This window comes from Nicotiana tomentosiformis, chromosome 8, assembly GCF_000390325.3.
Source record: "Nicotiana tomentosiformis chromosome 8, ASM39032v3, whole genome shotgun sequence".
NCBI lineage: Eukaryota > Viridiplantae > Streptophyta > Magnoliopsida > Solanales > Solanaceae > Nicotiana > Nicotiana tomentosiformis.
In genome coordinates this window covers 96226241-96253545 of record NC_090819.1, presented here as the reverse complement: position 1 = coordinate 96253545, position 27305 = coordinate 96226241, and the positions used below count along the sequence as shown (strand labels likewise).

General features: G+C 37.0%; 1 long non-coding RNA gene across 6 annotated transcripts; it reads right to left on the bottom strand.

Annotated features, from left to right (window-relative positions):
* On the bottom strand, window positions 1-23199 carry LOC104101340 (uncharacterized). 6 transcript variants are annotated; one of them, XR_687448.4, is made up of 6 exons: window positions 22953-23199; window positions 22490-22583; window positions 20445-20537; window positions 20227-20345; window positions 19708-20125; window positions 1-267 (listed from the first exon to the last, which is right to left on the bottom strand). It is a non-coding gene; the product is annotated as an uncharacterized lncRNA (long non-coding RNA). The 6 variants fall into 6 exon arrangements; XR_687445.4 differs by lacking the exon at window positions 1-267 and adding an exon at window positions 18113-18398; XR_687447.4 differs by lacking the exon at window positions 1-267 and adding an exon at window positions 18113-18391 and having other exon boundaries at window positions 22953-23198.
* Window positions 23200-27305: the final 4106 nt, after the last annotated feature.

Genomic DNA, 27305 nt, shown 5'->3' with positions numbered 1-27305 from the left:
TAACAGCTAACAGATATAGTGAATAAGCAGAACCTGTGCCACTCGTCATATACAATATTCATTTTTTTTCCAAAACCCGTAATGCTGTAAGTTACAAGCTACTAAGAAGTCTTAATCGTTCTATACATCATTTCTACCGAAAAAAGGAAAAATGAACATAGGGGGATAGAGGGGGACTCCGAGGATCTGCAGGCGCGAGCAGATGTACCTTGAAGTCTCCAATAAGCAGCAGCGACTGCAACTAGTGACGAGGCTGGTAAGATGAACCTGGATTTGCACACGAAAAATATGTGCAGGAAAGGGCATGAGTACACCACAACGGTACCTAGTAAGTGCCAAGCCTAACCTCGGTCGAGTAATGACGAGATCAGGTCAGGACCCTACTGGTATAAATATAATGAAATAAGACAGAATGAAATATAGCAGTAAAATAAATACGAAAATCTAACAGGAATAGAATCAATGACAGACAATAGCTCAGAACACAGTAATAACAACAGGGGATCTCCCGAGATACCGTTTCGTAGTCCCAAACATAAATGTGTAGGGGGATCTCCCGAAATACCGTTCCGTAGTCCCAAAATAAATATGCAAAACAGGGGGATCTCCCGGAATACCGTTTCGTAGTCCCAAAGTAAATATGCAGTACATGGGTATCTCCCGCAATACCGTTCCGTAGTCCCAAAGTAAATATGCAGCTTAACCAACCGAAATAACAATTACAGCAAGAAATCCTACAGTTTAGACTAAGTTCAAGTCAAGGAAAGCAGGTAATTTCAATAAACATGTTGCACAGAGTTCAAATAGGCAGTTAAACAAGTAGGCCTGCTATTCTAGTCTAAACAGGATAGTTACATATGCTAGTGTGTTTCAAATAAGGAGAAAACAAGTTATGACTTAGTAAAAAATGGAGTTTTATAACAAATAGCTTGTGTACGTACTCGTCACCTCACGTATCAAACAGTACCAAATCCTAAGGGGAGTTACCCCACACAAGGTTAGGCAAGCCACTTACCTCGAACCAAGCTCAAATCAAATCCGAAATCACGCTCTTGCCACGAGTATCCAACTCCGAGTGGCCCAAATCTAATCAAATCAATTACATAACGTAAATACAGCTACAAGTAACTAGTCTAGCTAATGAAATCAAAGCTAAGGCAAGAAAATAGAAAAACGCCCAAAAAGCATCCCCAGGCCCACGTCTCGGAATCGGGTAAAAGTCACAAATTATGAACACCCATTCACTTACGAGTCTAACCATACCAAATTCACTCAAATCCGATACCAAAATCTCGATCAAAATCTCAAAATTCGGCCTAAGAACTTTTATCAATTTTCCCCTATTTTCACCCCAAATCCGTAATTAAATGATAAAATCAAGCATAGATTAGTGGTATTTAATCATAAAGGAGTTAGGAATCATAACCCAATATCTCCCTCCAAAAATCTCTCCAAATCTTGCCTTCTACCGAGCTCTCAATCAAATTTTGTGATATGAACTTAAACCCTCGTTTTTGAACTTTAAATTTTGCACGGTGGTTCCTTAATCGCGATTGCGGAAAAGGCCTCGCGATCGCGAAGAACAACTTCGCTCCCTCGAAAATTTACTCTACACGAACGCGTAACACCTCACGCGAACGCGATGCACTAGCTGCTCACACCTACGCGATCGTGATTGTCCTCACGCGACCGCGAAGAACACTCAAACTCCATTGCTGCCTCACTTCTTCTTCGCGAATGCGGCCTAGCCCACGCGTTCGCGGTGTACTGCCTGAAGAAAAAATGTCTGCAATAACACCAAAAAATCTACCTCGCGAACGCGATCGCAAGATCTCCCTCGCGAACGCGATGAAGAAAAAATGTCTGCAATAACACCAGAAAACCTGCCAACTCTCTAAGTCCAAAAATGACCCGTTGAGCATCTGAAACACGCCCGAGGCCCCCAGGGCCTCAACCAAACATACCAACCAACCCTAAAACACAATACGAACTTAGTCGATCCTTCAAATCACGTCGAACAACATCAAAAACACCGATTATGCACGGATTCAAGTCTAATGAACTTTGAAATTTTTAAATTCTACAAACGACGTCGAAACATATCAAATCTCATCCGAATAACCTCAAATTTTGCACATAGGTCATATTCAACACTACGGACCTACTCCAACTTCCGAAATCTAAATCCGACCTCGATATCAAAATTTTCACTGCCGGTCCAAATCTCCAAAAATTCAACTTTCGCCATTTCAAGCCTAAATAAGCTACGGACCTCCAAAACACAATCCGGACACGCTTCTAAGTCCAAAATCACGCAACGGAGCTAACGGAACCGACAAAACTCCATTACAGAGTCGTCTTCACATAGTTCCGGGTACGGTCAAAATCCTAAGACTTAAGCTTTCGTTTAGGGACTAAGTATCCCAAATCACTCCAAAAACCAAAACGAGACCTCCTGCCAAGTCACAATAGCAGAAATAGATATGGGAGAAGCAGTTAATAGGGGATCGGGGCTATAACTCTAAAAACGACCGGTCGGGCCGTTACAGAATTTTTGGACCAGGTGATGGATAAAGAGTAAGAAAATGTGGTAGAAGAAGATCAATAAACGGATAGACAATACCAGCCTGACCTATATGTGAAGGAAATCACTAGTGCAGAATATCTAAGTGCTGGGAATTGGATTTTCCAGTTTAAAGGAGAATCAATTAGTAGGGTCAATGCACTGGTTAGTTTTTGGTAAGGTCATGCTATAGCTTACTACTGCAAAGAGAGACAGGTTGGGAAAATGGGTTTTTCCATGAGAAAAACAAATTAAAAGCACCACCAAAAGTAGCTTGCTTCGGATGGAATGCACTACACCATGCAGAATATTTTGCAGAAAAGGAAAAAAGCAGAATCAGTCAGTAGCATTATTTGCAGTGCAGATACATATGGCAAGGTTGGTGCATGTTCCTAAAGCACTATGGATGCACTGGTGATATAAGTTGCTCGGACATGGGTGCATGTGTCCGACAAGGTGTGCGGACCTAGAGGTCGGATCCTTCGAGATGTAAATTGTAAGATTCGGTAATACGGCTCCTAGTACGGATACGGGTGTGGAGATCCGGCTAAAAGTAAAATTTAAAAAAAAATCTCTAAATTATGAGAAATTTTGCGGAATACTTACATATAGCTTGTAAAGAGTAGATTTTGTTTTTATTATCAAGTTATATATAAGTAAAAGATTTATTTCCTAGATACGATATGCTATTTTCTTCAAATTTACCCTAGTTTTGGTTCTGATTTCAGGAATCAAATTGTATCTCGCCTCGAATTTTTCCGTTCATCGTGGTCAAAGTACCCAAAATTATTTGACCAGATCCAGTACGGATCCCATAACCACACTCATACTAATACCGTATCGGCACGGGTGCAACACCTAAACTGACGTGTCGGAGCAACTTAGCAGGGATGATGCGAAGGGAACGGAATCAAGCAGTAGATAGCTGCCAGCAGTAGAAATTGAGGAACAGAGTAGTTCAATAATGCAAGAAAAAGCTCAACTGAATGTTGGTATGCTAGAATCCCGTATTTTAGTCATAGTTTGCACTCCAATTACTACATTTTACTTGTATTTGAGCTTAAATATTAGCGTATTACACTTATTATGTATTTTGTGCCTTGTAGGAAGTGATTCAGAGCTAGTAAGATAATGTGGAGCTAATTTGAACAAGTTGGAACTTTGAAATATGAGTAAAAGCCCAAGAAATTAAGTTAAGATCACGTTAGGGGGGTCGAGGACCAAATCTGGATGTCAAAAAGTGAGAAAACAAAATTATTCTGAGAAAATCCTCACTAATGTAGCGCATGGGGCATCGCGCCAATGTATTTTCACGGTCCAATTGTCCCAAATCGTCTTGGAAAAGGTAGTTTCGTCCGGCTCGTTCCTACATGATATAAATACACCAAAAATATATATTTTATAGGACTTTTGACCTTGGAAGCTTCAGGAGATCATTGGAGGCTACAAGACACAGAATTTCATCATCTTTCCATCAATTCAATATGGGAGTTTGGATTGTAACGTTATATTGATGCTTTCTTAATCTTTAACTCTTTTGTGATGACTTACTCCATAATTATGGAATAGTTTACCTTAAGGTTTGACATGATTTGGTGACTTGGTTGTTGCTTATGGATTTGATTAATATTTAATTACTTGAATTTATTGGAGGAGCTTTAACACTAGTTATGATTTTATTCATTATCTTGTTTAATCGGAAGATGAGCATAATATTGAATATTGTTGCAATGCATGTCTTAATTTATTTGGTACTTCTTTAAAGTAATCGAAAGAGCTTTGTGATCTACCTCTTAAATTAAGATTGAGAAATATTCGGGCGAAGTTTCTCCTAGACCATTCTTACCAATAGATTCTTGCAAGTTTCACCGCACTCCACATTAGTTTATTTGAAAGATTTAGATTTAATCGAGAGAGGAGTCTGAATCGGAAGCATAAGCTAATCACCTATTAAATTTGTGAGAATCGATAGAACCTCAAGAGTGAGATATAACAGTATCATATCCAGAACAACAAGCTTGCACCCATCATGTCAACCGCTTATTCCTTACATTGATAAGAACCCAACTTTGATAACCTCTAGTTTGTTGCAGTCAATTGTCAATTGCTTTACTTTAGTAGTTAATTGTAATTCATAATCATTCTAAATCAAGTTTTGACCTTCCTGAATAGCAGTTAGACCAAGAATTATTATAGCATGTTTAAATCCAATCCTTGTGGAGAAGATAATCATACTATACTATCTGACTAGCGAGTATAAATTTTGTGTTGTGTTTTGCGCTCGTCACTAAATAAAGCAAATAACAGTAAATATTCTTATTGAACAGTTTTGCAATGTAACATATGCAAGTATTTTTACCAGTTTATCCCGGGCAGCAAATTATCAGGCATATGAAATTATCAGGATCGGTAGATAGGGGTGTTCAAAACCGAACCGAAACCGAAAATCGAACCGCAAAAATGGCTTAATGGCTTATTGGTATCGGATTAACGGTTTAACGGATGGCGAACGGATTGAATTTTTTTTATTAACGGGTTATCGGTTTGGGGACGGATTATTCAATTTTCTTAACGGATAATCCGTTAACCCGTTAAGAAAATATATATAATATGTATATTAAATAAGTAATAAAAATCCCTTTCTTATCGTGGGTCGTGGCATTATACAAGCAAAAGTGTTAAAACTTAAAAGTATTTCTTTACAGTTGTCCACTTGTCCAGTACCCTTCTTTACCAATACTCTATTAGGCATTCAGATTTGAGACATTAGAAAATAGAAACCCTAACGTCTAAAAGTGTTAATTTCAGTATTACACCCAGCAGCCAGAGCAGCAGACTCACTGTCTCCCTCACGCTAACTCGCCTCTCTATCTCACCTCTCCCTCTCGTAGTCTCGCCTATCCCTCTCGTCATAGCCAGAGCCCAGAGCAGCAGATGGTAAGTTTCTTTTCTTGTTGAAATTTCAACTGTTGCCTTCTCTGCCTTGTGCTATTTTGAGATCGATTTTGACAGTTTTTGTTTAAATATCTGTTAAGGAAATGGTTATTTTCATTCCTTTTCTTTTCTTGTTGTAGTGACTCATAGCATGGCTGAAAATATACAAAGTGATAAGATGATGGGTGAAAGTGGAGCTTCTAATTCAAATGCAATAAGCCAATCTGAAACAACAGAGTCAAATATAACCAAAAAAAGGAAAAAAAAGTCTATTGTGTGGGATCATTTTACAGAAATTATTACTTCCGAAAGGAGTACAAAAGCAAAATGTGACTATTGCTTTATTGAGTATTGTTTTAAGACCAAAGACGGTACGTCGACACTTCTTTCTCATATGTTTAAATGTCCTAAACGCCTTGTTATTGTTGATAAAAAACAATCAAATTTAGGTTTTCAATCTTTTCCGGGGGGTAGTCAGGGTGACGTAGCTGTTGTTACTTGAAAATTTGATCGAGAAGAGTGTAGGAAGGCGTTATGTCGTATGGTAATAGTTGTTGAGCTTCCTTTCAGCTTTGTTGAGAAAGAAGGTTTTAGAGACTTTATGAAAGTGGCGCAACCTTATTTTCGGATCCCTTCCCGTAATACTGTAACTAGGGATTGTTTTGATCTTTTTAATGAAGAAAAGCAAAAGTTGAAGAGGTCTTTTATAGAAACGAAACAAAGAGTATGTATTACCACTGATACCTGGACTTCTATACAAAGAATCAAATATATGTGTATCACTGCCCATTGGATTGATAGTGAATAGAATATGCATAAAAGAATAATTAATTTGTCCTATTGTTAGTTATAAAGGTGAAGATATGGCAAATGGTATTGGTAGGTGCTTACGTGAGTGGGGGATAAATAAGATCTTCACTGTCACAATTGATAATGCAAGCTCCAATGATGTGACAGTAAAAGAATTGTCTAAGCAATTAACAAAAATGGGAACTAATTTAATGAACGGTAATCACCTTCACGTGAGATGTATGGCTCACATCATGAATCTTGTGGTCCAGGATGGTTTAAAAGAATCTTCAGTGTCTATTGAACGTGTTAGGCATGCAGTGAGATATGTTAGGCAGTCTCCTGCGAGGTTAAAGAGGTTTCAAGAATGTTTTGATAATGAACAACTCAATTGTAAAAAAACTTTGTGCTTGGATGTTCCAACTAGGTGGAATTCCACCTACTTGATGTTGCGTAGGGCTGTTGAATTTGAAAGTGTATTTTCACATTATGCATCTAGTGAAATTGGCCTAAGACATTATCTTGAGCATTCTTATATTGAAGTTGGAATTCCTACAGGTGAACTTTTGAGTAGTGATTGGTAGAATGTAAAAAGAATTACAAAGTTTCTTGAAATCTTCTATCTTCTTACTTTGAAAATATCTGGATTACGTTATGTTACATCGAATATTCATTTTCTTGAAATTTGGGCGGTTGCTGTTTATTTGAAGCAATTGATAGCAAATGAAGATACAGTTTTAAGTGAAATGGCAAAGAAGATGAAGGAAAAGTTTAATACGTATTGGGGTGATCCAGGAAAAATGAACAAGATAATTTTCATCTCATGTATTTTGGATCCACGTTACAAGCTCGAATCAGTTGGTTATGCACTTGTAAAGATGTTTGGTAAAGATCCGGGGGAAACTATACAAGCAGAAGTGAAGAAGTACATGACTTCATTATTTTGTGAGTATGTAAAGAAGTCCAGCTCAAAAGGTATCGTGCTTGCTTCATCTTCAGATTATTCTTCATTGGACACTTCTACTTCCGGGCTTTCTGACAGTCAAGTAAGCACCCAAAATACGGACTTTTGGAATCACTAATGCAAGATATAAAAAAATATAAAAGTGGGAGTGGAGGTGTGGATACTAAAACAAAGTTAGATAAATATTTTGGTGAAAAAACTGAGGATGACACTAAAGAATTTGATGTTCTTCTCTGGTGAAAATTGAACTCAGCTAGATTTCCTGTTCTTGCGGAGATGGCTCGTGATGTATTAGCGGTTCCGGTTTCAAGCGTGGCATCCGAATATGCGTTTAGTACGGGAGAGCGCCTTCTTGATTCATTTAGGAGTTCATTAACTCCTAAATTGGTGCAAGCTCTAGTGTGTCTTCAAGATTGGCTTCGAAATGAAAAATTAAAACAACCTGTTAGTGTTGAGGAAGATATTGATAAAATCGAGCAACTTGAACAAGGTAATAATATTGTTACTATATTTGTTGTATATAAGTGTTGTGGATATGCTTATATTTATCACACGACTCATTATTTTAATTTGTTTTCTTCAGATTTAGCCAGCGATGGAAAAGACCCTTCCGTAATTGACGTGTAGTGTTAATATATCTGGTAAGAATTCGAATTGTAATACAATGTTAATTAATATGTTAATATAATAACAAACATGAATTTTTAGATCAACAGTTTATATAATAATACTAATTATCTCAAATTTTAAGGTGTATCTGCAAACTCATTGATCTCATTTTGTAAAGTCTTGTGCCCTCAAGCTGTCATATTTCAAGCCTGCTACCATCTGAGTTATATAGTGCTAGGTTGTTGGATGTTAGCAGTTTGTTATTTCTTGAATGCTATTAATAATGCAAATGGTTCTACCATTGCAGAGTGATTCCAAAGACTCTTAGGTTGTTGTTTGAACTTTGAAACTGCAGAAATTGAAGCATTGTAAGGCGTTAGTTGCAGCAGTTGTATTTTGTGGATGTCTCCAATTGTTATAGATTTTTTGTCTAAATTTTCATTTTATCTCTAGTTGTATTCTGGACTCATTTTGACAGGTGTAATTGGCTAATTGCCATGTTAGGAAGTGTTAAGTGTTAATAGAATCTTCATTCATCATTATTATAAAACAGTTAAGATTTCAAGTGGTTACTATATATGGATAGTAAATTAGTGATTAATAAGCATGCGTAAATATGTGTATAAAGTTTTGTACTCTTTATTATTTCTGTGTATGGATTAATCAAGTACTAGCAAATAGTGATTTAAGCATGTGTAAATTAAATATCTTTACAGCTTTGCCTTTAGATATTTTTTATCTAGATCTTTACATATTAAATTAGTATTGATGTGATCTTTATGAAAATGGTATGTGCGTCATGTGCAATTGCATCCATTGCTCCAATATATGTAGTGAACTGAAAGCAGCGTCAGTGGGCACTAGCAGATTTCTCTAGTGTTTAGAGGTGTCGATTTTGGTGTAACAACTAATAGGCTATAACATGAAGGACCAAAATAGTCCTCTGTAATACAAATTGAATTAGGCAGATAAACCGCCCGATAATAGCTAAACCGATACCAATCCGCCCGATATCTTATCGGGTGGCTAACGAATTAATACATTTAAAAGTCATAACCGATAAGCCGAACCGTTAAGAGTATATAACCGCCCGATCCGCCCGATAAGCAGCCCTATCGGTTGATAATGGTCCTTCGTGTGTACAGTCAAATATTTCTGTAACAATATTGTTCGTTCCAATACTTTTAGGCTTTTATAGTTAATGGTTGTTATACAGATATAGCATTTGATGTTTAAACATTTTCTCGGTGTTATAGACAAAGGTTATCAAACAATGACTTTTCTTCTCTTTTTTAATGTTACATATAAAAGATAAAAAATTATTCAAATTTAAAATCTCAAAGATATGCGTATTTCACTAATTAAATATTAAAAAAAGCTAACACATTATTAATAAATTCATAACTAAATATATAAAGATTTAAACTGTAAGGCACACATTTTAAAGTTACTAGAAAATTAAATTTTTTCAAGATTCACTCTGGAAAATATACGTGCAAATCTTCGATTGTATGAGCAGATCTTCAAATACTAGACATTGTACATAATAAAATCTTTTGTGCAATGGAATAAAAATATACAAGTATATCTTTAATTGAATTAAATAAACTCTTTCATCATGGAAATATGTACTAACATAATATTTTTTATTATAAGTAGTGCATTAAAATTTTAAAAATCTTATCAAATTAAAATCCCTAGGCTTATTATTGAAATAAAAAGAAAATAGGTTCACATACCTCAACTAAAAAGAAAATAGGTTCACATAAATTGAAACAAAGGAAGTATGTGATTAAGCTTCACTCCGGTAAACTCCGAGGAGTCAACGGAACTTGCTCCATTAACACCCAAAAAATTTGCTGAATCTCCCAAGGTGTTAATCTCTTTCAATTGACCTTTGACTACATCTAGTTCATATACTTCAAATTCAAAAGGCTTTGGACCATCTCCTCGATTCTCCCGATGAGGTTCATTTCGAGTTCGTCTACGATGGGCAAATCGGTTAACAACTAAAAGTTTATTGCATACCTCAACTAGGTAGAAGTTGATTGAATACGTACGCTGGCGAAACAGATTCAAATTATCGTCAAGCCAAAACAAGCGTGATTCTACAATTGGTTGAGGAATACTAGGCCCTGGAACATCAAAAACACAAACTTCCCTCTGATGGAAAACACTCTTTAACACGATAATTGTAATGACCGAACATGTCTTTTCGATCTTGGATCTCTGTTTTTCTTTATAACCTTTTGAGAAAACGACCCCGGAATCGGGTTTTTGACGGTTCCAATAGGTTCATATGATGATTTCGTACATGGGCGTATGTTCGAATCGGGTTTTTGATAACCCGGGAGCATTTTAACGCTTAATAGTGAAAATCAACTATTTGAATGTTTAAAATTCTTTAAATTTGGGTTGGAGTAGGTTTTGGAGTAATCGAGGTCCGTTTGAAATTCCTAGTATAAGTATGTTTCCGCGCGATCGGAGTAAGTTCAGAGTGTTCGAGCAAGTTCGTTTTCTGATTTCAAACTTGTTGGTATGTTCGGGCCGAGTGTTAACCGAACGAGGCTCGGACCAATTTTGAAATTTGCTGGAAGAACTGAAGTTTTCTGCTTCTAGTACGTTCGCACATGTGCTTGAACAGCGGCAGGTGCGATCCTCGCAGATGCGAGTTTTGTTCGCAGAAGCGGAGAGGGAAGGGGAGGCCATCGACCGCGGATGCGGAATTTTGGCTCACCTGCGAACGCGCAAGTGTGAGGCAGCGCACGCAGATGCGAAGTTGGTCCAGGCGAGTGAAACTCGCACATGCTAGGAACTTCCGCAGGTGCGAAGTCACAGTGCGGTCACTGCTTCGCAGATGCGACCCCTGTCCTTCTCCTTTGTTTCTAAACTAGCAGAGCTTTTTCCTACTAATGAGTACAGATATGCGGCCGTTAAAACGGACGAAGCTTAGTCCATTTTTGTCCGTTTTTCTTCCATGTTTGGGCGATTTTAGAGCTTTTTGAGAGGGGATTTCAACTAACAACTTGGAGGTAAGTTAATTCTACACGAAAATAGTTATGGAATTGTATAGAAATTATATATTTGAGTTCTTGAGATTATGGGTAACGTTTTCATCCGAATATTTTTGGAATCCGGGCACGTGGGCCCATGTTGAATTTTAGAAATTTTACCATTTTGGATAGGGTAATTTATTTAATAAATATATTTCGAATTATTGAACATGTATTAATTATTTTATGTAACTTTTGGATAGATTCGGATTTTTCGACACCGAATTGAGGCTTATATGCGACATTTTGACCGGAAAGCGGACTTTGAGACAAGATAAGTCTCTTGTCTAATCTTGTGAGGGGGAAATTACCCCATATGTGATTAAACTAATAATTGTTACTAATTCTGGGGACTACGTATGCACGAGATGACGAGAGTCCGTACGTACCTACTATCTATGCTAAAGTCCGGATAGTTTAGGACTCAAAGCATGAATTATGTATGTAAATTGTATCCTTTATTTAATTAAATTATTTGAAATAGTTTGTGAATTGTTAAGAAAAGATAGTAAAAGATGAAAATCTTGTATACTTAATTTTCTGCTTAAATTAATTAATTGTTAAAAGAAATTATCCATCCTCTCGAATTAATCTATAATAAATATACTCTTCTTCCGGAGATACATAAGAAAATATCCTCATTTCTTGTGGAGCGAGCCGAACGCCTCGACAATATAGATACATCTATGGATCGCGCCGCACGTCCCTCGGCAGTGTACACGACACTCTGGATCGGGTCGTACAACCTCGGCAGAAATCGTGCTTAATATTAATAATTACACGATACCTTGATAATGTAATTACAGCTTGTGAATTTAATTAATAGATTGGGAATTGTTGCATTTGAAGGAATTTAATTATTTCTGTTAGTTAAATAAAATTATTGTTAACTCTGTGAATCATGTTGATTTAAATATTTCTATTTTTATTTTATTTATTATTATTAATGACCTTAGTGAGTGTCAAAGTCGACCATCTCGTCACTACCTCTTTGAGATTAGGCTTGATACTTACTGGGTACACGTTATTTACGTACTCATGCTACACTTGCTGCACTTTTTGTGCAGGACCTGATACATGTGCTATAGTTGGACCTATCGGCGCGCACTCTCGATATCCAGAGGCTTAGTGGTGAGCTTCCCTTCTGAGCCATTCTGCAGCAACAAGTGCCTCTTCCTAAATTTTTATTCTATCTATTCTATTTCAGACAATATTTGAATTTTTGTATAATCTACTAGATGCTCATACACTTGTGACATTAGGTCTTGGCACACACACTAGTAGAATGTTTGGATTTAAATTTTGCTCTTGGTTATTTTAATTTACTAAATTCCTGCAAGTAAGAAGAGTTTAATTACTCGGTTAATTTTAAAAAGAATTGAATATGGGTTTAAATTACTAGTTGGCTTGCCTAGCTGTAGTATTGGACGCTATCATGACCTATAGGTGAAATGGGATCGTGACAACATGGTATCAGAGCACTAGGTTCACGTAGGTCTCACAAGTTATGAGCATGCCTAATAGATTCTTGCGGATCCGTACAGAGACGTCTGTACTCATCTTCGAGAGGCTATATGGTGTTAGGCAACTACCTTTCTTCATCTTCCATCGTGCAATTGATGTAGCACTAAATATCTTTCTCTTATTCTCTCACAGATGGTGAGAACGCGCTCTAATAAGGTTCTAGACCAGGGAAGAGCTACTTCCCAAGATGCTAGAGGCCGAGGCAGAGGCAGAGGCCGAGGGAGGGCTCCAACACGAGGTAGGGGGCGAGGACGTCTCAGGACTGTTCCAGTTATGCCGCCAGTGGGTCCAGCAGAGAATCCTATTATTGAGGAACAAGGTGAGGTACCTGCGGCAGAGCCAGCTGCGGTGGATTTCACATCTGCACCGGGATTTCAGGATGTCATAGGTCGGATGTTGCGGTTCATGGACACTATGACCCATGCCGGTTTATTTCCGGTAGACCCAGCAACATCTCAGGCGGGCGGGGGAGCACAGACTCAGACCGCACAGGCTCATGGGCAAGAAGCTGCTATATATCAAACCCAGGGTGCACTACCTGTGGGTGGAGCCCAGCCAGTGGCAGCAGCTACACCTGAGCCCAGGCCAGCTGTAGCCGATGATCCGCAAAAACTATTGGACAGATAGACTATACTACATCCTCCTGTCTTTGGGGGTGAGCGACATGAGGATCCCCGGGATTTCATTGATCGGTGCAGGGATAGACTGTACAACATGAGGATATTGGATTCTCATGGGGTTGACTTTGCTACTTTTCAGCTAGAAGGCAGAGCCCGTAAATGGTGGAAGGGGTTGACTTTGCTACTTTTCAGCTAGAAGGCAGAGCCCGTAAATGGTGGAAGTCTTATCTTCTTGGCAGACCAGCAGATTCTCCTCCCATGACTTGGGACAGGTTCACCTGTATCTTCCTGGACAGGTATATTCCATCCTCCCAGAGGGAAGAGTTGCGGTTTCAGTTTCAGCATCTCCAGCAGGGTCAGATGTCAGTGACCGATTATGAGGCGAGGTTCTCTGAGTTATCTCGCCATGCACTTATCATACTCCCTACTGAGGCGGAGAGAGTGCAAAGGTTTGTTGCGGGTTTACATACTGGCATTCAGGCCACTATGGCTCGAGAGGTTAAGATGGATACTTCTTATGAGCTAGTCGAGCTAGTCGTGGAGATAGCCCAGAGGATTGAGGGTGTACGTCAGCGGAGCCGAGAGCAGGTTATGAGAGATAAGCGGTTTAGATATTTTGGAGAGTTTAGAGGTGCTCCGTCTAGGGGTAGAAGTCAGTTCGTGAGAGGGCAATCCAGCAGGCCCCCATATCCAGCACCACCGCCTCCTCGGAGTGCTCCAGTGCGACCTTATTTCAGTGCTATACCCGAGAGTTCTTATCGCCCAGCAGCTATTCAGGATTCTTCCAGTGGGTATTCAGGTCACCGGGGACAGATTCTTAGTCAGCAACCCATTGTACATAAGAGTTGTTACGAGTGATGGGATCCCAGTCACATACGGAGATTCTGCCCCAGCTTCGGGGTAGACCATTGCAGAAGGGTCAGCAGCCTATGATTACCGCACCAGTTGCTCCACCAGTCGTCCGACCACCAAGAGGTGGAGGACAGGTGGGTATGGGTTGTCCTAGAGGTGGAGGCCAGCCAGTTGGCGCTCCAGCTCAGTTCTATGCTTTTCCGGCCAAACTAGATGCAGTGGCCTCAGATGCCGTGATTACTGGTATTATTTCTGTTTGCGGCAAGGATGCCTCCGTATTATTTGATCCAGGATCTACATATTCCTATGTGTCATCTCTATGTGCTCAATTTCTGGGTGTTTCTCGTAAGTCCTTTAGTACTTCTGTTTATGTGTCCACTCCTGTGGGCGATTCTGTTGTTGTGAATCGGATCTACCGGTCCTGTATTATTACATTTTGTGGTTATGAAACTAGAGCAGATCTCTTATTGCTTGAGATGACCGATTTTGAAATTATCCTGGGCATGGACTGCTTATCTCCATATCATGCCATCCTAGATTGCCATGCCAAGACTGTTACCTTGGCTATTCCAGAATTTCCTAGGTTGGAATGGAAGGGTTCGTCTGTTAGTGCATCTAATCGGGTTATTTCTTCTATGAAGGCTCAACACATAGTTGAGAGGGATTTTTTAGCTTATCTAGCCTATGTTCGGGATACTACTGCAGAGACTCCGACTATTGATTTAGTGCCTATAGTTCGGGAGTTCTCCGATGTATTTCCTTCAGATCTTCCAGGCATGCCACTTGATCGTGATATTGATTTATGTATTGATTTGGCTCGAGATACCCAGCCTATATCTATCCCACTGTATCGCATGGATCCGAAAGAATTGAAAGAACAGCTTGAGGAGTTACTAGCCAAAGGGTTCGTCAGACCGAGTGTATCGCCTTGGGGTGCACCAGTATTATTTGTGAAAAAGGATGGAACGATGCGAATGTGTATTGATTATCGTCAATTGAACAAAATCACTATTAAGAACAAGTACCTGTTTCCGCGTATTGATGATCTATTTGACTAGTTGTAGGGTACTAGGGTGTTCACTAATATCGACTTGAGGTCGGGGTACCATCAGTTGAAGATTCGGGATTCGGATGTTCCGAAGACTGCTTTCCGGACTAGATATGATCATTATGAGTTTCTGGTAATGTCCTTCGGTTTAACTCACTCCCCGGCTGTGTTTATGGATTTGATGAACAGGGTATTCAGGTCATATATTGATTCGTTTGTCATTGTCTTCATTGATGATATTTTGATTTACTCGCACAATAAGGAAGAGCACGAGCAGCATATGAGAGGGGTGCTTCAGACGTTGCGGGAACAAAAGTCATATGCTAAGTTCTCTAAATGTGAGTTTTGGCTAGAGTCCGTAGTATTTTTGGGGCATATTGTATCAGGCGAGGGCATTAAGGTTGATCCCAAAAAGATTGAGGCAGTTCAGAATTGGCATCGTCCCACTTCGGCAACTGAGATCAGAAGTTTCCCAAGTTTAGCAGGTTATTATCGTCAGTTCGTGGAAGGTTTTTCATCTATTGCAGCACCTTTGACCAAATTAACCAAGAAGGGTGCTCCGTTCCGATGGTCCGATGATTGTGAGGTGAGCTTTCAGAAGCTCAAGACAGCATTGACTACATCACCAGTGTTAGTGTTGTCTTCCGGTTCGGGGATGTATACAGTGTATTGTGACGCTTCACACATTGGCTTAGGTTGTGTATTAATGCAGGAAGGGTGAGTTATTGCATATGCTTCACGTCAGCTGAAGCCCCACGAGAAGAATTATCTGGTGCATGATTTGGAGTTAGCTGCGATTGTTCACGCTCATAAGATTTGGAGGCATTATCTTTATGGGGTGTCTTGTGAAGTTTACACCGATCATCGCAGTTTGCAGCATTTGTTCAAGCAGGGGTACCTAAATTTGAGGCAGCGCAGATGGCTGGAGTTACTAAAAGATTATGATATTACTATCATATATCATCCGGACAAAGCAAATGTGGTTGCAGACGCCTTGAGTAAAAAGGAGGAGAGTATGGGTAGTTTGGCTTTCATTTCAGCAGAGGAGAGGCCATTAGCTTTGGATATTCTATCCTTGGCCAACAGACTTGTACGACTGGATATTTCAGAGCCCAGCTGAGTTCTTGCATATGTTGTAGCTCAGTCTTCACTATTGGAATAGATCAAGGCTAGCCAGTATGATAATCCACACTTAATGGTACTTCGAGAAACGGTACTACGGGGTGATTCCAAGGAAGTTACTATTGGCGCGGATGGTGTTCTACGACTCCAGGATCGTCTATGTGTTACTAATATGGATGGACCGAGGAAAAAGATCCTAGAGAAGGCACACAGTTCTCGGTATTCTATTCATCCAGGTGCTACGAAGATGTATCGTGACTTGAGGCGGCATTATTGGTGGAGACGAATGAAAAAGGACATAGTTGAGTATGTAGCTAGGTGTCTAAATTGCAAGCAAGTTAAATATAAGTACTAGAGGCCAGGTGGCCTACTTCAGCAGATGACTATACCGGAGTGGAAATGGTAACACATCACTATCGACTTTGTAGTTGGGTTGTCGCGGACCTTGCGGAAGTTTGATGCAGTTTGGGTCATTGTCGACAGGTTGACCAAGTCGGCACACTTTATTCCTGTAGTGACTACGTATACTTCAGAGAGGTTGGCCCATATATATATTCAGGAGATAGTTCGGTTGCACGATGTGCCAATTTCTATCATATCAGTTAAAGGCCCTCAATTTAATTCACACTTCTGGAGAGCAGTATAAAGTGAGTTGTATAACCCGGTAGCATTAAATACATAGATTATGGGTAGATTATAACCGGTAAATCTTAGAAATCAAGGGTTTAGATGAAAAACCTAGATTTGTATAAAAATGAGATTTTAACCACGAAAATGGTTATGGAATTTGATAGAAATTATATATTTGATTTCTTGAGATTATGAGTAACGTTTTCATCCAAAAATTTTCGGAATCCGGGTACGTGGGCCCGGGGTGAATTTTAGGAATTTTACCATTTTGGATAGGGTAATTTATTTAATAGATGAATTTTGAATTATTGAACATTATTAATTATTTTATATAACTTTTAGATAGTTTCGAATTTTTCGACACCGATTTGAGATTTTTACGCGACATTTTGACCGAAAAGCGGACTTTGAGACAAGATAAGTCTCTTGTCTAATCTTGTAAGGGAAAAATTACCCCATAGGTGATTAAACTAATAATTGTTGCTAAATGTGGGAGGTACGTACGCACGAGATGACGAGAGTCCGTACGTAGCTACAATCTATGCTAAAGTCCGGATAGTTTAGGACTCAAAACATGAATTATGTGTGTAAATTGTATCCTTCATTTAATTAAATTATTTGAAATATATTGTGAATTGTTAAGGAAAGATAGTAAAAGATGGAAATCTTATATACTTAATTTTCTGATTAAATTAATTAATTGTTAAAAGAAATTGTTCATCTTCTCGATTTAATCTATAATAAATATACTCTCCTTCCGGAGGTACATAAGAAAATGTCTTCCTTTCTAGTGGAGCGGACCGAACGCCTCGACAGTATAGATGCATCTATGGATCGTGTCGCACATCCCTCAGCAGTGTACACAACACTCTAGATCAGGCCGTACAACCTCGGCAGAAATCGTGCCTAGTAATAAAAATTACACGATACATTGATAATTTAATTACAACTTTTGAATTTAATTAATAGATTGGGAATTATTGCATTGGAAGGAATATAATTATTTCTGTTGGTTAAATAAAATTATTGTTTACACTGTGAATCATGTTGATTTAAATATTTCTATTTTTATTTTTTATTAATGGCCTTAGTGAGTGGCAAAGTCGACCATCTCGTCTCTACCTCTTCGAGATACTTACTGGGTACACGTTGTTTACGTACTCATGCTACACTTGCTGCACTTTGTGTGCAGGACCTGATACAGGTGCTATAGTTGGACCTATCAGCGCGCACCCTCGATAACCAGAGTATTAGTGGTGAGTTGCCCTTCTGAGCCATTCTGCTGCAACCAGTGCCTCTTCCTGAATTTTATTCTGTCTATTCTATTTCAGACAGTATTTGAAGTTTTGTATAATCTCACTACAAGAAAACAACCTTATTGCGGTGACCAAGGTCGCTACAAAATATCTTAAAGTCGCTGTTATATGTTATAAGTGGTGACGTTTGTGTTGCTACAAGCAAAACTAAAAGGTGGCCACTATAAATGACTCTTAGTCGCTACAATATAATAAACCATGAAAGACACAATAACTTTTTGTAGCGACTAAAGTCGTTGCAATCATTGTGCATTGTAATCGTACGCATATACATATCCCAAAAAAGACAAAATATTAAGTGCCTTGTAATTGCTCTTTGGTAGACATCATCCTTGAACGATACCATTGTTTAAGTGCCTTGTCCCTACTAAAAACTATATATATATATATATATATATATATATATATATATATATATATATATATATATATATATATATATATTTTTATATCAAAAAATATGCATAGAAAAACTTCAAGGATAACAAAATGGGGTCTACTAAAAATGATGTGGGTTTATATCAAAAAACATGCCCAAAGAACATATGGAAGCTGATATTTAACTAGAACTTGCCAATTTGGTTTTAAGATGTTAAAAGGATAAATAAAACAAAACGGACATTATTTTAAATAAATGAGTGTTGAAATTCTTACACGCTGCATGCCCATAATAAATAATAATGAGGTAGAATGAACAACTAACTTTTGCATTATTGAAGCACTAGAATAAAATCAAATCTTCCTTTTATATAAACAGACTACTCAAACTTTCAACCAAACATATCAAATACAAAGAAGAAGTTAGAATAAACAACTTTTGCATTATTGAAACACTGGAATAGACTCTTTATTTTATATTAATGGACTACTGAAACAAACCTATAAAATCAAATAAATTCAAGTATATCACTAGAAGAACAGGTCAAAACATTAAAGAACAAAGAGAATTGAATAAATGAACCAAATTGGCCATTGAAGCAAGTTAAGCATAAATGAGCCCAATTAGGATCCCACAGTTAGTGCAAGATTACATCAAATCTCTAAGAACCAAATCTGAACATGCAGATTGCTACATACAAGAATTTGGCTCAAAAAAGCAAACTTCAGCAGCAAGCAAAGCACAGAACCCACAACTATTCCACCTTACCACGATACTTGTCTCCAGTCAACTATATTGCTTTCATTAAGTCCAACTATTATCAAATTTCATATAATGACTTCAAAAGAAAGTTCGGTAATACTGTTTTTATTAAGTCCAACTATTATCAGATTTCATATTACAAAAATATTGTCCTAGTAAGATTACCACACAACTAGTTCAGATTTCATATTGCAAAAATTCAGATTCCACACAGCAGTAGCAGCAGCCGCAGCAAAAAACAGCAGCAACAGTCTATTACCACACAACTAGTTCAGATTTCATATTGCAAAAATTCAGATTCCACACAGCAGCAGCAGCAAAAAACAACAGCAGCAGTCTGTTACCACACAACTAGTTCAGATTTTATATTGCAAAAATTCAGATTCCACACAGCAGCAGCAACAGTAAAAAAATTCTAGTTGTAGCATGAAGTGTCAAGAAGCAGCGGAGAAGGAAAGAAGAAACAAAAGAATTGTCCAGAAAGAAGGAAGAAGAAATGCTGAGAAGGAAGAAGAAGTGTTAAGAAGCAGCGGAGCAAGTACCTGTTGTAGCATTCTGGTCATCAAACTAGCAAATTGTTCATGCATCCTCTTGTCCACTTCTAGATGGATCCTCTTGTCTACTTATGTTTTTGCGTGTTCACGCTCCTCTTCCAACTTCCTTTGCAACTCAAGTTCCATATTTCTTTGCAACTGAGCAGCCATTTGTTCACGTTCATCTTTGTAACTTCCTATCCATCTCGGCTTGCATCTCCTGACGCATAATTTCCATAGCGGAAGACACGCTGGACTCTATATTTGCCTGCTGCATGTTACTCTTTTTAGGAGGCTTCTTTCTGTATCCTTTTCCGCGAACATAGCATGTTCTCTCACCAAGAACGGTGGATAAAATCTCATCTCTAGTCATTGGATGCTCGATCTCTTCAGATTGTTGTTGAGCGACAACTTCTTGGAGTTGACCCTGCATTTATGCATAATCATTTACATCAAAACATAATAAAACACACTGAATGTAACTTACAGAAACAGAAAGATAATAAGTCTATGATTTTAGATAATTACATGAATTTGTTGGGATTGTGAATCCACCCACACCAGTTCTCCTCTATCATCCTTGCGTGTATGTTGGATCTCCCAAACTTTATTTGGTGTGTCTATTTCTCCAGTAATAGGGGATTTATCTGCAATATAATTTCAGAGAAAAAATATATATGAAAATATATAAATATGTAAATAACAAAGAAGCATATGTGATAGTAGGGGACTAAATATATTTTTACCGTAGATTCCTCTACTTCTACAAAAGACCTTGTACCACAAGTATGCTTAGTTATTTGCTTTTCTCTGTTTCGTTTGTTCCTCTCACTTACAACCTGTAAGTAAATAGATTAGTAAACAGATTAATAAGTAACCTTTCAAAGATGTGAATGGTTCCCTTTGGTTGGCAAGAGGATATGTTTACTCCATCTGCCACCAGATTGATTATCCATTGCCTTTAGTAATTTGGAATATGTTGTAGCATCTAGATAAGAACTGAGATCTTTAGCCTGCCTTTAGCGGGCAATTAAAAGCTGGTAAAAGAGGGAAACCAATTTTAAAATGGAGAGGAAGAAACGGGACAACTCTCACAAGAATCAAAACCAGATTTTTCAATAATATAATATGCCGAAGCATTAAATCCTATATTACACACAAGATAAAAGAGTATTTATTCTTAGAACTTTGAAGAACAGATCAAGTATCATCTTCAACATTCATGTATCATCACTAACTACAACACTAGAAGTTTCAACTCTATCTGACACTTCTCCATGCAAGTCCCACACTTTATAAGAATCCCAAAAACCCTTCTTCAATAAGTCTCCTCTTACACCAAACCGTAGCTTGAACTCGGTATTCATACACCCTTTACAAGGGCACCGAATCATAGTGCTCACCGTTGGTTGACTGAATGCCCAATTAAGAAAGTTGTCTACTCCATCTCTATACCTTCGGTCGACTCTATTCCTAAAATTCAACCAACTTTTATCCATCCTTTCTATTTTTTTTAAAAAGTTAATTAAATAAAAGTGCAGCGGTGATAATAATCAAAACATATATAATAACTAACATACAAGAGAAATGAACAAATCAAATCACCTCTAAATAAAATGAAAAATATTGCAGCAAGTTTCTACTCTTACACATCTTTTGGTTACAAGGAAATAAATCAGTTTCATAAAAAAAATGTACAGTGCCACATCTATAAATACCTTATTGATAAATAGGAAGATTGGTAAAGGCAGTAATCAATTCCAAACATATGATCAAGAATAAGTAATCAGCTACTTCCGGTGCATGATCTTATTACAATCAGTTCCTAATTTGAAACTATCAATAAGGAGGTTGGCTTAGGATACACTTATTATAGACACTCCTAATTAGAAGTTGTAATTCTCTTAAAGCTTCATATTGATACTAAAAATGTCACCACAATCAAGTTTGCTTCTTCACCGTTGTATGTGCTTCGGAAAAATAACATAACATATGACTAATGTTTAAGAATGATTTTCCAAGTTTAGCACATAAACTGGCATTTCATTTAGGAAGAAACAGGTACACAGAAGAGCAAAAAGCATTGTTTAATGTAGAAGCAAAGATATAGCAGTGGCATCACAGCATCTGAAGGATAATTCTACAGAATTTATTAAAGAATTACTTAGTTGTGAAGGATCCAGGTAAACAAATTAGGAAGTAGGTGTTTATGGGATTGGTTGGAAATGATATTTAATAGGGTTTGCTAAAATCGCGCGCGCGCGTGTATATATATATATATATATAAGTTTCATGTTTTATAATAGTTTAGATAAGATAAATATCAACAATCAAGTCGATCCATTAAAATTCTGGATTCTTTATTTACAATACAAGAGAAGATTGGTGCTAGACAAGCAGAACTTGTCTTGAAAGCAAAGATCTTAGTTCTGGAAAAATAAACATGCGTCTAATAAGAGAAGTAAAGCATCAAATTAAATATATCAGCACTTGAAGATATAGAGCTTCATCTTCACCCTATTTATAGTTACGAATTAGTTCCATATATAGTATCAAAAGGCTTAAACTGCAGAGGATGAAACAATGAGCTCTTCTATCTACTGATTTAGGCATATAGCCATACAAGAAAAAATATATATATTTTCTTATAACCTTACAGTAACATATATATGCCTTATAAAATTTAAAAGTATCTATCTACTGATTTAGGCATATAGCCATAAAAGGAAAAAAAAATTAGAATGAAATACCAACATGCAATAGGTCTCTGAACAAGAAGCTTTTAACTTACCCAAACTAAGATAGTCGAGTTCTGTCAAGACTGAAAATCAACAACACCAAATAGGCCTCAAATGAGTCTTTCTGTGCAGGTGTTTTTTGTATTCCTGTAGATTATCAAATGGTTCAGAGAAATTCGAGATGAAATCTAAGAATGAAAATGTAAAATCACTGAAATAACAATAATCCCTAACTGCATGTTGAAAATTTTGCCATATTCTTTCTTTTTTTATGCTCCCCCCCCCCCCCCCCCAATACAAGTAGTGACCTAAGTCGAAAATTTAGTTCCCAAATCGTTGCAATATTTTACTCGAAAACTGTTTTTTTCCTTTTGCGAAGCAGTGGAGGCATACCGAGAAGTTCATGTTCAATTTCCCGCGGCCAAAAACCCAAAATCGATATAGATTTGAACAACAACTTTATGATATTTTTGTTCCTAAAAGAAAAAGGGAAATATTAGGGATTTGAACACTTACAGAGGAGGGGGAAAAAACCTGTCAAGCGTCGATCTGTTATATGAATGGTTAAGTAATTCTATGAATGGTTAGGATGGATGAAGCTTGTTATCTCCTCCATTAAGCAGCGAAATCGTTATTGGGCAAGAAATAGAAACCGATTGAGATTCACATTTTGGGGAAATTTTAGCAGAGAGTGATTTTAGAGAGAGGGGGAGGGATTTCTAGAGAGAGGAGGGTTTGGTTGTCTTCTGATTTCGGTTCTTTTAATTAATTAGTATATGTGAGGATTTTTTAATTTTGTTTTTTATTTTAAATTAAAATTTCTAGGGTATAGTAGCGACTCAGTTGCTCCAAATTATCTTTAGCGGCCACAAGTTAAAAGTCACCACAAATAATATGGAGCCAAATATTTTTTTAGCGGGATCGAAAATTTCAACGACATCAAAGGCATCAAAGGCAACCTCTCAAAAAAGTCGCTGCTAAATATTTATCTTATGTAGCGACCTTTAATGTCGCTGCTAATGCTATAAATATTGTAGCAACTTATAGGGTCGTCGCTATATGTTGCCACTAAAAATCTAAATTCTTGTAGTGTTTACTAGATACTCATACACTTGTGACATCAGGTCTTGGCACACACTAGTAGAATATTTAGATTTAAATTTTGGTCTTGGTTATTTTAATTTACTAAATTCCTGCAAGTAAGAAGAGTTTAATTACTCGGTTAATTTTAAAAAGAATTGAATATGGATTTAAATTACTAGTTGGATTGTCTAGCTATAGTGTTTGGCGTAATCATGACCTATATGTAAAATGTGTCGTAACAATAATCATCACCTTTATCCTTGGGTGCAGCAGTTCGCCATGAAATCTTCCATCACTTTAACACGCTTTGCAATCATAGTGATTTGTTCAGCGGCAATTCTGCCCAGTTTGCCATAGCAGAAGTGGGTGGAAGATGAGGATGTAAGGCGGCTTCTAGGGCACGAATTTGTAAGGCTTAAAAAAAAACAATTCGAGGCATTTATAACAACTAACCAGGACAGTACATTCCTATATTGACAAGGAACATGTACACTTTTTAGTACATATTCACAAAAATATGTAGTCAAATTGACTTCAAACAACACTAAAATAACGCATTAAACATCAACTAAATTATTGAATATACTTCTCATATTAATATTTAATTTACATCAATTAGTAGTTTACATTAACAATCCGACGATTATCATCTTCCTGGGTTTTCTCGGTCAAAGTCTAGCGCACATCTAATCAGCATGAATGCTATACTAACTCAGCTACTACAAATTCCGCCAGTAATTTTCGGCCAAAAATAGATTAAGTAAAAGTTAGAAGGCCAAGAAAGTATAACAAATTATACTAAATGTCAAATGACTTGACACACTTAACGTATAAACAAAATACATAAAATTTAAACGGAATTTCTCCAATAACTAGATGTAACTCCACCCCACATACACATCTTATTACTACACGAAGACACATCCAACAACAAGATTCACATAAGATAATAGTACTTATACTGCCCTTAATGATCTCATTGATGATTCTTCTTACAATTAAGGCAAAATAAAATACAAATAAAAAGTTACTTTTAATAAAACAGTCAGGCTAAAAAAATCATATATGTAATATAATCACACCCCAACTCTTGTCCTAAAAATGATAAGCGGTCGATGGAAATATAACCTAGCTTACGAGTCCAGGGTCGAATCACACAGAGAACTAAGGCTTAGTTATAGCTATTTAATATCCCTAAGAAAACAAGTTCAAAATATTTTCGAATGATAAAGATTAAGATTTTTGTTTTAAATTACTTGACTAAAAAAATACTAAAGTAATAAGATTATTAACTAAAGAGAAATATGTGAATTGAAGGGGAAAAAAGCCTAGGATTATGATTTCCTCAATTATCAGGATGAATGCTTAACGTGTTCAATATAATCACGTCGATTATTCTCAATTGATCGTAAGTTCTCCTATTACCACAATTATCTTTCTATCAAAAGCAGTAATTTTCTAGAATTACTCTCTCGAACTAACCCTAGCTAGCAATTCAAGCGACTCACAAAGATCATGCCAAAGCTTCATTATCTCTAATCCCACTTTTAAATCCAACTAATTAATCTCTTAACTTACTCAGAAGTGACATTGATCAACAACAACCTAATCAAGTATTCTTTTTCAAGCAACACATGATAAATAGCCACAGTTAATCGATGGCCATTCAATTAACAACAAGAGAAACATAGTTGAACAAATAGATTATAAAAATGGCTAATTATAAATAACATGGTCAATAATTCACCCAATAATTAATTCAATCAAAACGCTAGAAGAAAGGTTTAGCTACTCATACTATTACTCAAAAACACATAAACCATTGTCAGACCAAAATCCATAGAAATAAAGTTAGAAAAGTAGAGAAAAACTCTTCGATTCGTCTTGTGGAATGGACTTGAGGATCTTCCGGACTCAATTTTACTTCAACAATGGTGTTCATTGCCTTCTCATGCTAAGAATGCGGCTGAAATAAGGGTTAGAAGCTTTTATATCACGTCCCTAAGTCAAATGACTAAGTTGCCCCTCAAGATAAAACGCAGGCAAATTTGCACTTGTGCTATAGCTGTGCTTCACATAGGGTTTCGTTGAGTTTTTTAGATTTTTCTGTGCCTTTCCTGTACTTTCGAAGTTACTTCACTGCCTGAATCCGATTTTCCTTTCCTTAGAAATTGCCTTTTAGCTTCATTAATGCTCAAATCACCTTTAATCTTCACTATATGCTTCCTATATACTAACAAACTTCAATAATTAAGCTCAATTGGTCATCTTTAAACCTTCAAAATACATAAAAACACATCAAAGTAGGGGTCAAACATATTCTATTACATATAAATCTCACATATTATTATAATACATCTTGGCCCAACTCATTTTGACCTTGACAAGTCAGATCGTCATGATTGGTTCATTGACTCATCTATTTTCATCTAGTATCTTGATTTGTTCACTTGACCTGTTTATTTCTTTTATCATATATATATACGCACAATGTAACATATGACCAGGGCCAGCTTTAATTTTATTCCAAGTAAGGCTCTTGCCTTAGGCCCCCAAATTTTGGGAACCCATTTTTAAAAAATAATAAGTTTATAAGGTATTTAAAAAATAATATTTAGTATCTTTCATAAAAAAAAAATTTCTATAACAGTTGCCTCAGATTAACAATGTCTCAAAATAAATTAAATGGATTGTCTATATTATCAATTGAAAATGAATTATTAGAGGAAATCGATTATAAAAAAAATTATTAACAACTTTGCATCTCGAAGAAAAATAGAAAAATAGACTTCAAATAAAAATATATATCATAACTTTCTTTTAAGAATTTAGGTCTCACATTAAACTTTGGCTTTAGGTCACTATATACGGTTAAAACCGAGCCCACCCAATTTTTTTATCTGACCGGGACCAGGGAGTTGCATAGAAGGTCGGCCCCATAGTGGATCAGACCAAGGTACGAGAAAAAAGTACCAAGTTCGGGATTTAAGATACCTGTCGAGATCGAGGCCAGCAGCAATCGAGACCGAATAAGACATGCATCGAGCAAGATCAAAGATAACATAATAACGGAAAGGCAAAATATCCATGACTGATCGAAGATCATGGCGAAAATCTCGGAACGGATCAAATTAGGAACGGTTAATTAGCTAATCATGGGATTTTCTTTTGTAATTAGAGTTATACCATAAGTAGAATTCTTCTATTATATAAAGGGGAGTATTAACCATTTGTAGGGACAGATTGTTCACAGATATAAAAGCAATATAATTCTCTTTCTCGTTTATACTATTGTTCATCAGCTTGTTATATTGTTCTTGCATCAACCAGTTCGAAGGTATCCAAACTCGAGGGCTGAGTTCCATTCAACACTGGTTTGCTTTACTTTATAGTTCATTTCTGTTATTGATCTTCATATTTATCAATTGGTATTAAGTGAAATCACGTAGCCTTAGAATCTTATTATAAGTTTAATTGTTATCCAATTTTAAGGGTAAACAGTTTGGCGCCCACCGAGGGGATAAGGATAATAGTAATTGCTTAATACTGATTCTGATAACACACACTGCTTTACACTTGTTCTCGTAAGAATCTTTGTTTTCAGGATAAACATGTCAAACTCACAAGCAGCGCCTACACACGGTGACAACGACCTCGGATTTCACGGGGAAAATGATAATATAGCCGCCCCAGGGATCGAGGCGCCTCAGGATGACCTCGAGGGAGGAGCACCAATTGCAAATCCCGTCGATGTCAGTTCACATGTCGCCCTAAATGTAAATTTGG